This window comes from Ipomoea nil, unplaced genomic scaffold (assembly GCF_001879475.1).
Source record: "Ipomoea nil cultivar Tokyo-kokei standard unplaced genomic scaffold, Asagao_1.1 scaffold0480, whole genome shotgun sequence".
Taxonomy (NCBI): Eukaryota; Viridiplantae; Streptophyta; class Magnoliopsida; order Solanales; family Convolvulaceae; genus Ipomoea; species Ipomoea nil.
The window spans coordinates 173,712-191,426 of NW_017616908.1; the positions used below are offsets into that span (position 1 = coordinate 173,712).

At 37.6% G+C, this 17,715-nt stretch overlaps 1 long non-coding RNA gene across 1 annotated transcript; it reads right to left on the bottom strand.

The window, feature by feature from the left end:
- Positions 1-1,089: 1,089 nt before the first annotated feature.
- Positions 1,090-17,459, bottom strand: LOC109173382. The gene is made up of 3 exons (XR_002052888.1): positions 17,370-17,459; positions 7,394-7,399; positions 1,090-1,100 (listed from the first exon to the last, which is right to left on the bottom strand). It is a non-coding gene; the product is annotated as an uncharacterized LOC109173382 (long non-coding RNA).
- Positions 17,460-17,715: the final 256 nt, after the last annotated feature.

Here is a 17,715-nt window from a genome sequence, read left to right on the forward strand (position 1 = left end):
GCACGTGGTGCTTGTTTTAAACCATTTAATGCTTTCTTTAAGTGATATACTTTATCACTATCAATGTCAGTTATGAACCGTGGAGGTTGTTCCACATAGACTTCTTCTTCAAGATGTCCATTTAGAAACGCACTCTTTACATCCATTTAGAACACTTTGAAGTTCATATGAGCAACATAGGCGAGAAATATTCGGATTGCTTCAAGTCTGGCAATTGGAGAGAATGTTTCATCAAAATTTATGCCATTTTCTTGGCAGTACCCTTTGGCTACTAGCCTTGCTTTATTCCTGACAATAACTCCATCCTCACTCATTTTTTTCTAAAAACCCATTTGGTTCCAATTACGTTCTAATGAGTTGGTCTGGGAACAAATTCCCAAAAATTGTTTCGTTCAAACTGATGAAGTTATTCTTGCATGGCTGAAACCCAATCTGGATCACCCAAGGCATCTTCGACGGATTTTGGCTCTATTTGATATAGGAAGCATGCCATCATAGTTTCTTGCATGGTAGCACGAGTTCTTACACTTTCTTAAATATTGCCAATGACTTGGTCAGGTGGAAGATCTCTCAACCAGGTGTTGGTGGATTTTGTGTTGGTGGATTTTGTGCATCCATCTCAGGTATGTAGGGTAGTTAAACATAGATCATTGGTTCAGCTTGAGCATATGGTGCAGGTGAAACTTCTTCGTTAGTTGCTTCAATCTTAACTTGTATTTCAGGTTCAATGGATTGAGATTGACATCTTTGATATGCTGTGTAAAGATCTTCATGATCCAAATCTTATTCTCTTGCTTGACTAGGTTTAGCTTGCATGCTCAGATTTTTGAGTGATGCATTGTTTTGTGAGATCTTTTCAGCACTTTCATCAAATTTGACGTGAATATATTCCTCAATGACCATATTTCTTTTGTTTAGAACCCTAAATGCATTGCTTACTGAAGAATATCCCATGAATAAACGTTCATCAGCTCTTTCATTGAAAGCTCATAGGTGATTCTTCCCATTGTTGTGAATGAAACACCTGCATCCAAAGACGTGAAAATAACTAACAATCGGTTTCTTACCTTTCAATAATTCATATGGAGTCATATTATGAGCTTTGATGATGAGAGTTCGGTTCTGAGTGAAGCACGCGGTATTGATGGCTTCGGCCCAGAAGCGTTTTGGCTGTCCTGAATGTGCTATCATGGTTCGTGCAGCTTCCTTCAAGGTTCTGTTTCTTCTTTCAGCTATTCCGTTTTGTTGAGGAGTGCGTGCGACCGAAAGTTGATGGGAAATGCCATTTTATCCACAGAAGTCCTTGATGGCATTGTTTACGAACTCTGTCCCTTGATCTGACCTGATCCTTACTATGCTGAGCTCTTTTTCAATTTTTAATTGCCTTAATAGATCTGGCAACACTTTCTCAGTTTCATTCTTCTTTTTCAGAAATTGTGTCCAAGTATATCTCGTGTAGTCATCTACGACAGCTAGAGAATACTTTCGTCCACTCAGGCTGGCAGGATCAACTGGTCCAAACAAATCCATTTGTAGAAGGCTTAAGGGGCGAGAATTTGTGTCTGAAGATTTTGATTTGAAAGATACTTTAATCTGTTTCCTTTTTGACATGCATCACAAATGTTGTCTTTGACATAGGTTACTTTTGGTAACCCTTCCACAAGAACTTTCTTTCATAGCTTGTTGATGGTTTTGAGATTTAAATGACTCATTTTGTTGTGCCATTCCAGGCTCAAATCTGCATTACTAGTAGCAACAAGAGAAATGTTAGTTTTACAAAGTTCCCAAGCAACTACATACATGTTTTTCTTTCGTTTTTCCGTGAGAACGATGTCACCATCTTTATTGCTAATGGCTTTGCATTCATCTTTGGAGAACTCCACTTTATAGCCCTTGTCACAAAATTGACCAGTGCTTAGCAGATTGAACTTGAGTCATTCAACGTGTGTAACATCTCGAATGATTACTCCATTTCTAATGATGTCTCCTGTTCCTTTCGTTTTTCCACTTGATTCTCCTCCAAATACAACTTTTGGTCCATCAACTTCTTTGTAATTGCTCAAGTTTGATTTGTCTCCGGTTATATGTGTTGAGCATCCACTATCAACATATCATATGACCTGTTTTCCTTAAAATAAAAAATTATGTAACTTTAGGTACCCCTTCGGTTTCGGGTCCTTGAGGGGTTAGTAGTCAATTTTGGGATCCACATGAACCTAGAGTTGACATAACTCATCCTTGGTCATTTGTACGCATTAGATACTTGATAAACATAATAAATCTTAGCAAATTTTTTGGCTTTGTATCGACTTTGAAAATAGTCACCATGTGGATTGCGATACTGCTTAGAATAGTTGGTTTGTTTATGCCTATGAATCTTTTCAAATTCTGCTTTTGATAAAGGTTCGGGATAAACAAGCCAATCTTATTCAGATGGTCCACTTCATCCGTTGCCCGTCATTGGTCTTCTAAGTGACCTTTTGGCATGTCTGTTTCGTTTTTCTTTCAGATTTCCTCGTAGAGGATCCTTTCATGGATACATAGAACGATTTTGCCTCTAATTTATATTCGATTTTACCTTCGTTTGGTTATTCCTTGTAGGCTGATCTTTTTGATAGTACAGACTAGGTCTATTTCCTTCTGATCCATTCCTTTTGACATTTGTGTTATGCCTAGGATTGCCTTTCAAGGAATTTCCATTCGGAAGTTCCACAACTCGTTGTACAGCCTTTCCTTTCGGTTGGCTTGTTGGTTGTGGTTGATTACGATTGTTAATATGTATCATTGGCTCAGACATTTGGGTAGGGCCTTGAACAAATGCAGACTTAAAACTTTCATGTGAGTAATTGTCTGTAGATTTGTTCAACAAGATATGTGAAGGGGAGCTGTGGTCATAACCAATTCCTGTTCTTTCCCCTGGCGGTTTTGATCCATTCACCAATCGATCCATTAGATTAGATGATTTGTTAAACGAATCAAGAACCTCATGCAGATGTTTCTCCCGCAACTCTCTTTCTGTACACTGCTCCTTAAGAAGAAGAACTTGTTTTTCGAGCTGATCCTTTGCGATGGCTAGCTTGATGTTATCGATTCTAACTCGCCGTAGCGCATCGTAGCTGATCAATAGTCGAGAGTTTTCTTCTTTTAATTTGGAGTATGTGTTTTTTATTACTTTGAAATCCATCGTCATCTCAAAGATAGTTTCATTTGGATTTCCTTCATTTTCCGAACTGGTCTCTATTTGAGTAGACGAGGAAGTCTGAGAGTTTACCTCATCATCATTTGCCATTAAGCACAAATTATCTGCTTCTTCTTCCTGACTGAATAGACACAAAAGGCCATTCTCATCCCTCGAACTTTCGCTCTCTGAACTTGAGCTTGAGGTGCTTGTTTCGGGTTGAGCTTCTCCAGCTGGTTCATTTACCACCATTGCCTTTCTTCTTCTCTCGTGTCGAGAACTTGTTGATTCTAGTTTTCCACTTCTCTTGCTCGATTCAACAGCTTCTTTTGCTGAGCTTGTGCTGGTATCCTGCTCCTGGTATTTGCGGACGATGGGATGAGGACAATTTGCTTTGAAATGTCCTGGATTTTGACAATTATAGCATAGCACTTGTGCATCCACCGTCTCTTGTTTCAATGACTAAGTAGATCTTTCGTATTGCCTTCGGTTGGAGGAATTTGGTGATCTTTGATGATCTTGAAAGTTGTTCTTCCTCATGAACCTTTTCATCTTTCGTACAAACAAAGCAAACTATTCATTAGATAAGAATTCACTAGGGTTAGAGTTTGACCTGTTTGATGTCAACATTTGTTGACTTACAACAAAGGCAATATTCCTAATTTCAGATTCCTCAGACTCTTTGGGCTCATACTCGAATTCGTAGGCCTTGAGATCACTAAAGATTTTACTTGTGTTGGTAGTCTTCATGTGTCTGTGATCTCTCACGGCTGTCATTTTCATCTCCCATGACTTCGGAAACCCTCGGAGTATCTTTAGATTCTTCTCCTTTTTAGTCAGCTCCTTTCCGAGATCTGAAAGGTCACCCATAAGTTTTGTGAACCTAAGCTCCATGTTGGTGATTGCTTCGTTTGGCATCATTTTGAAGTCTTCAAACTTCTTCATGGAAATAGTGAGCTTGTTGTCCTTTTCTTATTCGTCCCCTTCTCTTAGAATCATGATAGTATACCAGATTTGCTTTGTCGTAGTGCATTTCCGCAGAAATAACGAGTCATCTAGAGACTTGTAGAGAATATCTCGTGCAACGTTGTCAATATTTGCTCTTGTCTTCTCATCTGAAGTAAGCTGAGATTTCTAGATCTGCTCCTTGAGCAGCCGCTTGTGTATTCACCATCATAACGACGATAGGACCTTCTTTTATAACGTCCCACATTTCATCATGAATAGCCGAGAGATGAGCCTGCATCCATACTTTCCAATCATCAAATTTAGATAGATTAAAGGCAAGAGGCCTAGAATGGTTAGCATGATCTCTTTCCATTTCTTTTTAAGAAAATACGTGCAAAGACGAAAAAATAGTTTAACCTATATAGATTTTGCAAAAGGGATCTACCAGGCAGTAAAGCAAAACGTTTACTGTAACACCCCGTGTTACAGCCTTCAATCCCGGATTAATTATTTAATTAATCCCGTTAATAATAATTAAATATGATTTAATTCGGTTAGGTTTCCCTTTAATTAATTAATAAGGTCCACCATAAACCATGGACCCTTGCCTAAATTAGAGTCTTAAGCCTATTAGGAATAAAGAATGTGAACCTTTTACTATTCGGATTCTAACTAGGAATCCTAGACCTAGTTATCTATTAGGAATAAAGGAAGTAGGCCTTTTACTATTCAGATTATGATTAGGATTCTCTTTAAGTAATTAATATGTTCCACTATGGACCATGGACCCTTATCCCTAAAACAAGCCCTTAGTCCTATAAGGAATAGGATTAGTAAACCCATACCATTCAGGCCCTAATTAGGAGTCTTAAATATATAAATAGGGATATAGGAGGCACCTAGATCTTTCACCACAAATAATCTCTCACCACATAAGAAATTCCAAGAATTCCCTTAGGAGAAATCAAGAAAGAAGAAAGCTTAAAGAAAGACCCTTCATAGCCAAGGAATTAATTAAGGCTAAGAGGTAACCCATGTCTCAACAAAACCTATTTTCATAGCTACGATTCCCCTCTTAGGCTTTCCCCATATTCTTGTGTGTTGATGATTCGTTATATTGATCTTGATAATTGGTGTTATGATTCCATGGGTGATTTTGATGATCTTGATGATAAGAGGTTCTTGATGATTATGTGGTGTTCTTGATGTTCTTGATGATTATATGATGTTCTTGATGTTTATGTGATATTCCTACCGAATCTTGATATTAGAAGATGAATTGCGTTCTTGTTGATTTAAAAGTAATTAGAACCCAAGATTGTATCGTGGAACTCGTGTGGTATTATTCTTGGTGTATTGGGTGGGAATTTGAATGTTTGGGTGTTGATTATGTTTAGAAAAACATGATAGGTTATGTGCCGTATGATTCTTGCTTTTGGACCCGTTAATTGTCTACGTGTGGTTGTCAATTGCGTTTGAAAGTGTCTAAGCATGGTTTCGGGTTCCACAATGGTTCCCGGGGCGTTTTCTGTGATGAAAGAGTCAGTGGGGGGTAGTGGACCCGCCACCTACCCGCGGCCAATGTTAGCAACGCCGGCAGCGGGCAGCCGGCGGGCGGGCAGCTGCCCGCCGGGCACCCGCTACCCGAAAAGCTGCCGCCGGCGGGCAGCCGGCGGGTGACCCCTCACTCACCGGCTACCCGCTGGATTTTATCCCACCTTGGGTTTTTGGCTTCCCCGTTTGATGTTCCCCCGACCCCCGTGGTGTCCCAACGGACTTCGTCTATCGTGCCTATGTCTAGTTTGATATTTTGGGTACCGTTCGTAGGTTGTATGAGTCTTATTTATTGCATGCTAGTTGAATCGGTATCCCGTTGACCTAGGTGGAAGAAGTATGAACCCCTTAGGATTATTCTTAGTATGTGAAGGATCTCGCATAGGTTTCGTTATACGTTTTCTCCCCATTCCCAATGTGTTAATGTGGGTTGCATGAGCTTGCTATGTGTTATGTGTGCATGATACCCCAATTCGGTTGCGATCGGATTGGTTATTCCTGAGCTGTGGTTCAGAAGCTGGCTGCGGTCCACTTTGGTTGCGATCAAACGTTTCTACATGAGCTGCGGTTCATATTTCCTGACTGCGGTCAGATGACTACACTTGGGCTGTGGTCCATTGTTTGGTTGCGATGAAACATTATGATGAGCTGCGGTTCACCGGTCGGTTGCAATCGACCCCTCCGTGTTGCGATACGGGGCAGGGTGCTGCGGGGCCGTGTCAGAGCTATATGCACTGACCCTCATGTATGGGCATGCGATTGGTCCTGTGGCGCCCACAAAGTGTGCTTGTGTGATGAGATATGGATGGTTTGTTGTTATGAGTGTCTTGGGATGTGACTATGGGATTTATGCTGGGAATCGTATATGTTGGGTTATGGTTATTGATTGTGCTTATCTTTATCTGTCTTGCCTGTTCCCCATATTGTAAACTGGATATGCTTGATATAACTGTTGGTTGTGCTTAGCTCTATCTGTCGACTCTATCCCTGTTTTAAAAGCCAGAGTCTCGTAGGATATATCTTCATGCTTTAAAATGTTTTTCGTATAACTATATATATGTCTATATGTATTGTATTTCAACGCGTTGGAGTGGGTTACCAGCATCTCTCGCTGAACAGATATATTTGGCTTTCAGGCACTGATGAGTTGACACCGGAGCGTGCTAGAGATTCGAGGCGTAGTGTAGATAGTTTCCCTATCGGCCTGCGTGCCATTTACATTATTACGGAATTTAGTTAGTTAGCCTATGCATCTGAGTTCTCCAGCTCAGGTGTGGCATAGCACCCCATACCCTTATGTTTAACAATGCTCTGTTTGGGATTTAATAAGATAATACCTTATTATATAAGTCTTTAAAAGTTTTAAAATTTCGGGGTGTTACAGTTGGTATCAGAGCCTAAGTTTGACCCTAGGATAAGACTCTTAAGACCAGACCTTAGGACACTAGGCTTGAACTCTAGGTACTTAGGAACATAGGATTCAGGAATCTTAGGATGCGTGGTGAGATTGTGAAACCTACACATAACCTCCCCTCACTTCATCCCTCTCTAACTTAAAAGAACTCCCCCCTACGCTTACCACACCAAGGTAAGGGTGCAGCACACTAACTCATCATTACAATAAACATTGGCCCTGAAAACCAACAACATAGCGCCAACAAAAAGACAGTCAAGGACCCCACACTCCTCGCAGAACGAATCCGAACCTTCAACAAAATCCTCGGGTTAGTGGAATGCCCAGAGGAACGCCGCGTAAAGGTGGCCTCGTTCGGAGACACGAGGCCGATCTTTGATAAATCCAAGAAGAACCCACTTATGGGTAACAACCGGGGGTTCAACTAGGAGTGCCTAGGGGCACGACAACGAGGACGATTCCACCCCGCACCCGCAAGGGCAACCATGTACGAGGAAATTCTCCACCTAAAACAAGGGATAGCCACCATCAGGGAATACCACAAACAATTCCTCCAGCTGGCTCGTTTCGCGCCTGAATTAGATCCTACAGAGACAACCAAGATAAAGAAGTCGGTGACAGACCACAAACTACAAAACCCAGAAGGCCCTAATTGTAAGCATGTTGGTCCCAAAAGAGGTAGGGTGAAAGTCTAGAGTGGGGGGTGAATAGACTTTCAAAGTTTTTCGCACAGCACAACAATTGCTAAGACAGAGATAAACCAAAACTCATAAGTAGATTGTTAGAGTATGGTGCACAGCGGAAATAATTAAACATAAAGTGTGTGTGAGATTGTGTGAGCAGTATATCTTCGTGAGAGCATATATGTAAAGAGCGGTTTGTAAAGAAAGCAGTAAAGAACACAAGACAATTATAGTGGTTCGCGAGGTGGTGTAATCCTCCTACTCCACTTGCTCTTTTCTCCAAGAGCCAATTCACTATATCTACCACTCCTTGGTTCCAAGATACAATGAATTTCCGTGATCTAGTGCTTTGATCACAAAGCCCGCACTAATCACGCCCAGTGACACCACACTGCTGCTTCGGGTTTCACGTCGCCGCGCTACTATCCCAGGATTTCACGACTCCGCGTTACTTTCCCCCCGTCTTCCACACTCCGGTAGAAACGTATCCCGTGATCTGGTGCTTTGATCACCAAGCCCACACCAATCACGCCCAGTGTCTCCGACACTGCTGCTTCGGATCTCACAGCTCCGTGTGACAATCCAGGATTTCACAGCTCCGTGCTACTTTCCTCCCTTCTCTTGTTTTGCTCCAAAACAAGTGTTGTCTTGCTTCCAACTTCTGAGACTCTGTAGATGATCTTCAATGATACGCAGGTCTCTTTGATGAAGATAAACACTCTGGAATGATTTTTCTTGACAGCTCTGAGTGTTTTCTCTCTTTGAATATATGAAGTAAAGCACTTGATATTTTTGCTCTGCTTTGCTCTGTTTAAGAACTCTCAGAATATTTCTCTTTTGAAGCTCTCTGAGTTCTTTTTCTTTTCTCACTTCTCACTTGAAGATTTTTGGTATGCTCTGTACCAAATGAGATTTTTGCTCTATGCTCTTTCAAGCTTAATTGCTCTATTCGATCCCTTTGATGGATTCGAATTTTCTGCTCTCTTATTTTTGAGTTCGTTGTATGCTCTTCTACTCTTATTCACTGCTCTGTGCTCTTCAAGTCTTCACATCTTCATCATTTTATAGCTGGTGATGAGAATTCGTCCGTTGGAAAGAGACGCTCCCATGTCAGAAATCTTATCTTATCTTCTGCAAAAATGTTAGAAAGAGATAAGCTAGCCGTTTGAAAGATCTTCATCTCCATGTAAATGAGCTCCCAAACTTCATCTGATATTCCTCTGTTTTAACGTTGAATGGAAATATCTGGGTCTCAGTTTTAGTGTAGAATGGCTTCTCTGATCAGCTCTGAAGTGGTTCTTGTATCTTTGGGATTCAAAAATAATCTTTATTTTAATCCCATACTAGTTAGACTAGTATTTTCCTTGTGAGAATATTTTTCACTGTAAGTTCTGCTTCATCTTCTTCATTCTCACGTCTGGGTGTTCTCAGACTTCAAACTGGCTTTGAACTTCCACCCAATTTGACTTTGACTTGCAATTGGCTCCCAACATCTCCTGGTGCTCCAATTACTTCTCAATGTTGACTTCGAAATTGGACTTCTCTTTGAATTTCATCTCAATTCAATTGCTCCTCAATGTCTTCTTTTAATTGGTCCCCAATCTGAATTGCATCCCATACTACAACTTGAATTGGGAGCACCAATTACTTCTCAATGTTGACTTCGAAATTGGACTTCTCTTTGAATTTCATCTCAATTCAATTGCTCCTCAATGTCTTCTTTTAATTGGTCCCCAATCTGAATTGCATCCCATACTACAACTTGAATTGGCTCCCAATTTCAATTCTACATTGGCTCCCAACTTTGAATTGATTCCATTTGAAACTTGCTCCCAATTTCAATTTCTCTGAACTAGCCAAGTTCCTCTGTGACAACAACATTAGCGTTCATGATCCCCTCAGTCAATCTGCCCAGGCTCCAATGGTCAATACAACATCTACTACTACTACGAAACAGCAACCGTGGATTATGGACTCGGGAGCCTCGCATCATACGGTGACTGACCCGTCCCGACTGCAGTCATTTGTTAACTATACGGGTCCGGATGAGATTGTGCTTGGCAATGGTAAGTCCCTAAGCATTTCTCACACTGGTCAATTGTTTTTGCCTTCTTATGTTCGTCCCCTCACTCTATCTAATGTCTTGTGTGTTCCACACTTACAACGTAATTTAATCTCTGTTTCCCAACTTTGCAAGTCTAACTCAGTGTCTGTTGAATTTTTTGACACTCATTTTGTTGTCAATGATAGACAAACAGGGTTTCGTCTAATGTTGGGGAGATAGACCATGATGTTTAATATTTTCGAGCACCGTGTCATCCACAGGTTAATGTCTTGTCAAAAGTTTCAGTTTCGGACTGGCATCACAGTCTCGGACATCCATCCAATAAGATTCTTGCTTCTATTAGGAGTTGTAATAAATTAATTTATGACTCTAATGCTCTTACTTCCTTTTCATGTACTTCCTGTCATGTGAACAAGAGCCATAAATTGTCGTTCTCAGTAAACAGTATGTTAAGTTCCAAACCTCTTGAGTTAGTTTACTTAGATGTGTGGTCTACCTCTACTGTCTCCGTAGATGGTTATAAATACTATGTCATTTTTGTTGATCACTCACACAATATATTTGGCTTTTTCCCCTAAAATATAAATCTAGCGTTTCTATCATATTCCCCCAGTTCAAGCAAATGGTAGAAAATTACTTTGGATGTTGAATTATCTCTGTCTTATTAGACAATGGTGGAGAGTACAAAAAATTAGCACACTTTTTTAACAAATATGGCATTTCTCACTTCACTTCCCCGCATATATACTCCCGAGCACAATGGCTTGGCCGAGAGGCATCATAGGCATGTGGTAAAAACAACTATGTCATTGTTGCATTTCGCATCCATGCCTATTTTCTATTGGTCTTATGCGGTCCAAGTAGCAGTATATCTTATAAACCGTATGCCCACTTCCCCACTTGCAAATTTTTCTCCGTTTTCCAAACTCTTTCACAAAGAACCAAATTTACGAAAGATTCAACCGTTTGGTTGCTTGTGTTTCCCTTGGCTAAAATCGTACTTCCCCACAAAGTTACAACCCAAGTCAGTTCCATGTGTGTTCCTAGGCTATTCCTTAAGCCAGTCGGCCTACAAATGTTTAGATTTCTCTACAGGGCCAGTCTATCTCTCTTGGCATGTTCGTTTTGTTTATGATGTTTTTCCTTTTTCCTCAACTGCCTCTACCTCAAGTCAGTCTCTACAGTCATCAATTCCAACAGTGCAATATCCTCTATCCTCGATGTTATCTTCGTCTATACCACAAGTTACATAGGTTGTGTTGCCTACTTTACTAAATTCGCTTGCTGCCTCCCAACATACACCTACCATCTCACAAAATTCATCTTTTGCCTCACAAATATACTTGTTGCTCCACAAAATTCACCTTCTGCCTCACAAAATATACCTATTGCTCTACAAAATTCACCTACCGCCTCACTAAATTCACATGCTGCCTCCCAAAATCCACTAGTTATCTCACAAAACTCACCAACTTCACAAAATTCAATTTCTTCACATAACATGCCTGTGCTGCCTACCTCGAGTTTCGTGCCTTAACCAGAAGCGTCTAATGTTGGGTCTGATGCTTCGCATGTTTCTCCCTCTAATTCTGTGTCTAATCTATCTGGTGAGTTACATTGTCCAGCACAATCGCAACAGCCTGTTGTTCGCAGGTCCCAACGAACGAGGCGTCCGAATCCACGGTATTTTAATGACAAGTTTGTGAACTTCGTCACTGTGCATCCGCTATCTCCATCTGTTGAGCCACGCACAGTTACTCAAGCATTGCAAGATACTCGGTGGAAATTAGCGATGGTGGAAGAATATGATGCCTTAGTGCACAATTCTCCGTGGGAACTTGTTCCCCATGCTGATCATATTACTGTAAGTTGTAAGTAAATTTTTAGAGTGAAGCGCAAACCAGATGGCTCTGTTGACAGGTTCAAGGCTAGATTGGTAGCTAAAGGGTTCTCGCAGAACCGGGTCGTGACTATTATGAGACCTTTAGTCCGGTAGTCAAGCCAGTTACTATTCGTATTATATTTACTATTGCTTTGAAACAAGGGTGGTTACTACGTTAGTTAGGCATCAACAATGCATTCTTAAATGGAACTTTGCATGAGGATGTCTACATGGAGCAACCGACAAGTTTTGTTCAACCTGGACTAGAGCGTCACGTTTGCAGATTGAACAAAGCAATTTATGGATTGAAACTGGCCCCAAGGGCTTGGAATTTGGAGTTGTCTTGTTTTCTGCTTTCTGTTGGTTTTTCAAAGTCTGTAGCTGACTCTTCTTTATTTTTTTATCGGCTAGATGGTGTGGAGGTTTATTTTCTGGTGTACGTAGATGACATTGTAGTCACGGGGAACAATGACGGCTTTGTTAATTCATTTATCTGTAAACTAGCAGCTCGGTTTTCCCTAAAGGATTTGGGTGTGCTCTCACACTTTCTTGGTGTGGAGGTTATACCTACGTCCACTGGCATGTTTTTGTCGCCGGCCAGTATGTGGTGGATATTTTAGAGAAGTTCTCTATGGCGGGGGCGAAGGAGGTGTCTATTCCTATTGTTCATCAGTGAACTTGTCTCGACAAGGGGGTGATTCGGTTGATCCTACGTTATACCGGAAGGCGATTGGCAGGTTACAATATTTGGCAATTACTCGACCAGACATTGCCTTTGCTGTGAACAAACTTGCTCAGTTCATGTCCAAGCCTGCGGAAGCTCATTGGTCTGCGGTTAAGCGTGTGATGAGGTATTTGAAAGGCATGATACATTATGGTTTGCTTCTTCGTTCAGGTTCGTCCCTCTCGCTCGTGGCATATTCTGACTCTGACTGGGGGGTGGGGGTGCTCATGACGATGGCTGGTCTACTACGACTTATGTGGTGTATCTTGGTGCTAATGTTGTGTCCTGGAAGTCCGTGAAGCAGCGTTTTGTTTCCCGATCGTCTACTGAAGCTGAGTTTCGGGCTCTGGCCAACTCAGCTGCCTAAGTCTTATGGATTCAACATCTTTTGTCTAAGCTTGGTGTGGTTTTGCCTAGTTCCCCGAAGCTGGTTACGGATAATTGGAGTGCCACATATGTGTGTAAAAATCCGGTGTTTCATTCTCGGATGAAGCATTTGGCACTAGACTACTTTTTCGCCGGGAACGGATTGCAGATGGGTCGCTATGTGTTCAACATATATGGTATGCTTAGCAGGTGGCCGACTTACTCACTAAGCCTCTTGGGAGGCACCTGTTTACTTATTTTCGGGACAAGATTGGAGTTTCCGATGACTGCACCATCTTGCGGGGGCATGTGAAAGAATAGGTCCTGGCATTTTTATTCAACTCCTTTTTTGGTGTTCTGTTTCCTTTATTATTTTTAAGTTGGTTGTAACTGTTCCTGTATTCTCTAGTTGTAGCCTCTATATAAGAGGTAGCCTTTATTTATTTTAAACATTGAATACACATCCTCCATACGAACAATGTTAAGACTTGTAGTATGAAAGTATGAAGAAAATATCAGAATTTACATTATTTGCTCATATACACCCACTACAAAACACAATCTAGACCATTTCAATTTTGAGTTGTTTACCTTGGACCCTTGGCCATGGTATAACAATTGTTGAATTAGTTAACTGCTTAAGACCAACAACATTATTCTAGACTTTTTGGTACTTTTTTATACTGTCAATAAGGAAAGAGAATGTGGAAAGAGGAAAAATAGAAGGAAAAAAAAAAAAAAAAACTGACACTAAAAGTAAAAAAGAGAAAAACTTTTTACGCGCCGGTTGGGCACTTATGTGCGCTTGACACGCATCATTGTCATTGATTTTTAAATTTTTTTAGTGTGGCTCACAAAAAACAAGGCTTGCAAGAAGATCTCAAATTTCTCTTTCTTCCACATCATGCTTCATCCATAAAAAACCACCTAAAATTACTAAAAGCATTCCCATTAGTATAATTATATTTAAATTAGATTTAAATATAGTGATTAATATTATTCTAATTTAATGTTATTTAATAACCCGGTTAATGTTATTTAATTATATTTTGCAAAAAATGACCCGATTAATATTGACTTTGTTTTTTAATGATTGACATCTTCTTCTTCACCACCGATGTATATAGCACCTATACATAGGCGATGCATCAAATATTAATCCTAAAATTAAACTCTCAAAAAATCATTAGCATAAAAGAAAAAGAATATTAAACTTAGGATTAGGATAATTATATGTATGACAATAATTTATCTACTTCACAGCATAACAATAAGTGCACCTCTGTTTATGCAAACTAGTATTTGAACTCGTGCGATGCACGGTATAATAATATGATGAGAACATATATGTCAATAGTGTATTATAGACCGAGATATAATTATAAAATACAAAATACAATTGGGCATATGCACATTAACTATAATTAAATAAAAATTACATACATTTATTCCAATATTTAAAAATAAACACTTCCTTATATACAACATTTGTAGTTGAGGAACCAGACTAAGCATCTTCTTCGCAATAGAATAAGTCAATAAACTAACCATATTCCGCAACAATAAAAGGTGTCATAGGAATGGTATAAACATTATGACTATTTGAGCAATTCGTTTAAGATAATTTCACATTGCAACATATTGTACTATTAACAACATTATCTACAAACACAAACGTATAAATACATCAAATATATCAATACTCACAAACAACAATAAATTGTACATAATCAAAAATACAAACACACGTACCATCTCTCAAAATACAAAGTGGCTTACTAATTGAATCCCAAAATTCCAACCAACACTTGTCTATACATTTGTAACCCCTATTCATTTCATTTTTTGGGATAAATTTCATTTCATAAAACTACTCCAAAGTTTTCTACATTAAAAAAAAAAAAATAGCAGAAAAAAAATTAATAATCAAAAGCATATATTAAATAAATATAAGATGATTTATAACAATTTCAAATTTGTATTTTTTTTTTTAAAAAAAAACCAAATATTGATTTTTCATTCAAAATTATATTTAATTGATTAATAATCATATATTTATCTAAATACAATTTAAAATTTATTTAAATTTAATACTTCAATTTTTTTAAAAAAAAAACTACCCAATACATGAAATAAATTTTAAAAATTTAGAGAACAACTCTACTAATATAAATCATTTCAAAAAAATAATAAATAAGTTGTACAAATAGAAATAAATTACAATACGAAATAATTAATAATTATTACAAAATAATAACGATATATCTAAACAAATTATTTCAAAAATTAAAAATAAAAATTAATGTTATTCAATAACATTTCCATAATCAAATCTTATAAAACATAACTTATACAAAAAATAATATATATATATATATATATATATATATATATATATATATATATATATATAAACTAAAATAGCCCAACTAACCCATCTGTATATATAAATATATATAGCCCATAATACTAAACAGCCCACAAGCCCATACCCGACCCAAACCATAAACAAATAAAATCATACCACCCCACATGAGACCCCAAATTCCCCTCCCCCTTTCTCGTCGCCTTCCTCGTCACTCTGCCTGAACGCCTCCAAGCTCATCAAAAATGGAAACCGTGCCAAATCACTAACTACAACCTACAATCAAAGCTATAACTACACCAAAACAGCGTAAATATGATTGCAATTCCATCATTTCTACCTCTAAAACCCAGAACTCAGCAGATCCAAACTCTTCTACCACAAAGAGTTCAACGGAGAAAGAAGATGTTCAACGACAATGCATGAAAGAACCTACCCTATCAGGTAATTTTTATTCCATTCTTCAATCTACACATCTATTTATACCTATCTTCACACAAACCCTAATTCTTTTCTTAATACAATTTGTGGATAAAAACACAGTGAAACCATATGCAAAAACGCTCAACGATTATGAAGCAGAACACGAATTGGAAGAGAAAGAAACATACCAACAAAGATAAGTATCTTATTCCTATTTTTTTTGTTTATTTAGTGAAAATATGAAAAATCAGTAGCTATAATTTTCATATGATGTTTAGGTTTTTCAATTTTGATGATTTTTATGGCATGCATGTATATTTCTTTGCAATTTTAATTGAATAATTGCCTCGATTACTTCATAGAGATATAGTCCTAATTTGTTCAATTTTTTTACTATTCTAAGTTCACTCTCACCATGTTCAATAATTTCATGATATTTTTATTCTAATTTTTAACAGCATATTATTATTGTTTGATATCAATTTGCAGATTATATATATTTTTAAACTGCAAACTATAATTTACTTCTACACGAATATTGTTTTAAGTATTATATTACAAATATGGTGAGAATGACTGAAAAATACATTTTTTAAAAAAAAATTAATTCATCTATATACAAAATATATGCATCCCTGGATACATATACATGTATATTAGAAAATATGCATTTGTGTTTTTTTTTTTTTTTTTGGTAAAGGCATTTGTGTGTTTCTTGTTTAACTGTTTAGTTATCTCCGGCCTTGCAGCTCCACCACCCTCTCTTTAAAATAAATGTCAACATATTATATTTGAATAATCTGTCTGAAGATATATTCATCATTGATGAAGAAAAATGGGTTGGGGAATACCGGACAAAAACAATAAACAGCCTAGAGACACTAAGAAAATGTAAATTTATCTATTTCAATACAACTTTTTCCTTAAAAATGTTATATTTCCAGTTTTCTCATGAGTATCAATATATGTAATTTGCAATTATTGACTAAGTAACTTTAAATGTTAAAGTGGTTAGCTATTAATTTTTTTATCCTATAATATTTCATTGAACAATATGTATTTTATATTATGGCTTTATAGGAGTTTTTTTCCAACTGTTTTCTTAGCATTTCTGCATACACTTCTTTGTGTTTGAAAGGTCAGCAAGAATAAGGCTGACATTTCCAGTTAAGTCTTCTTTTTCCCACATTATGTTCTTTATGCTTTGATTGAGTTTCACTCCATCAGAACCAAAAAAATATATTATGGTTTTATAAATTAATATTGTGGAAAATATTGATAAATATTAATTTTAATCTTTAAAAAATCACAGTTCTCTAAAAACCAAAATCACAATTTAATAAATAACATGTTAATTTCAGTATGCAAATGGATTTCTAACTGCTTAAGAATGCATACTTGTTATGGTTTCTGAAAATAAACATTCTCTAATATTTCTATACTACTTTGCCTCAAAAGTATTTGAATTGAGTAATGTTTATATTTCACTTTAATATTTTTAAGTTTTAGCATAAATACGAATGTTGATTGACTACATAAATTTATATGTGTTTCTTGTATGTACTTTCATTTGCAAAATTTAGGTGGCTGTTGTTGACCCTTATTTTTGCTCGGAGGAAGTCTTGTGTTTAATAGACTGTTCAACTTGTGAGGAAGAAAATGAAGCTGGAAAGTTGATTAGCTACTCCAAAGCATGAACTTGAGTACGAAGAATTGTTGATGCTGGGTATTAAGAGGTGAACACATTTGCTATGGACTCGTTTGAACTAAATTCCATCAAAGACCTAGTATTTTAGTAACTACACCAAGTTTTTTTCTACATTGTGCAATACAATCTCATAGAAAACTAAAATGAATACCTGATTTCCTCTGCCTCCTATTGTAGTGGTTCATTCCAATTTTCTTTGTGAATGTTAAATATAATGATTTACTTTTGATTCTAAATCTTACCATAAACTTAATATACCATGTTTGTAATATCAACTTTTTGGTATGATGATCATACTTTACTCTTGATGATTTCAGGTCTCAATGCAATTTGAAACCCTCTTATAAAGTGTTTCTAATAGTACTGTTGAAACTTATTTATGCAGCTATGCTCTTGAAACCATGA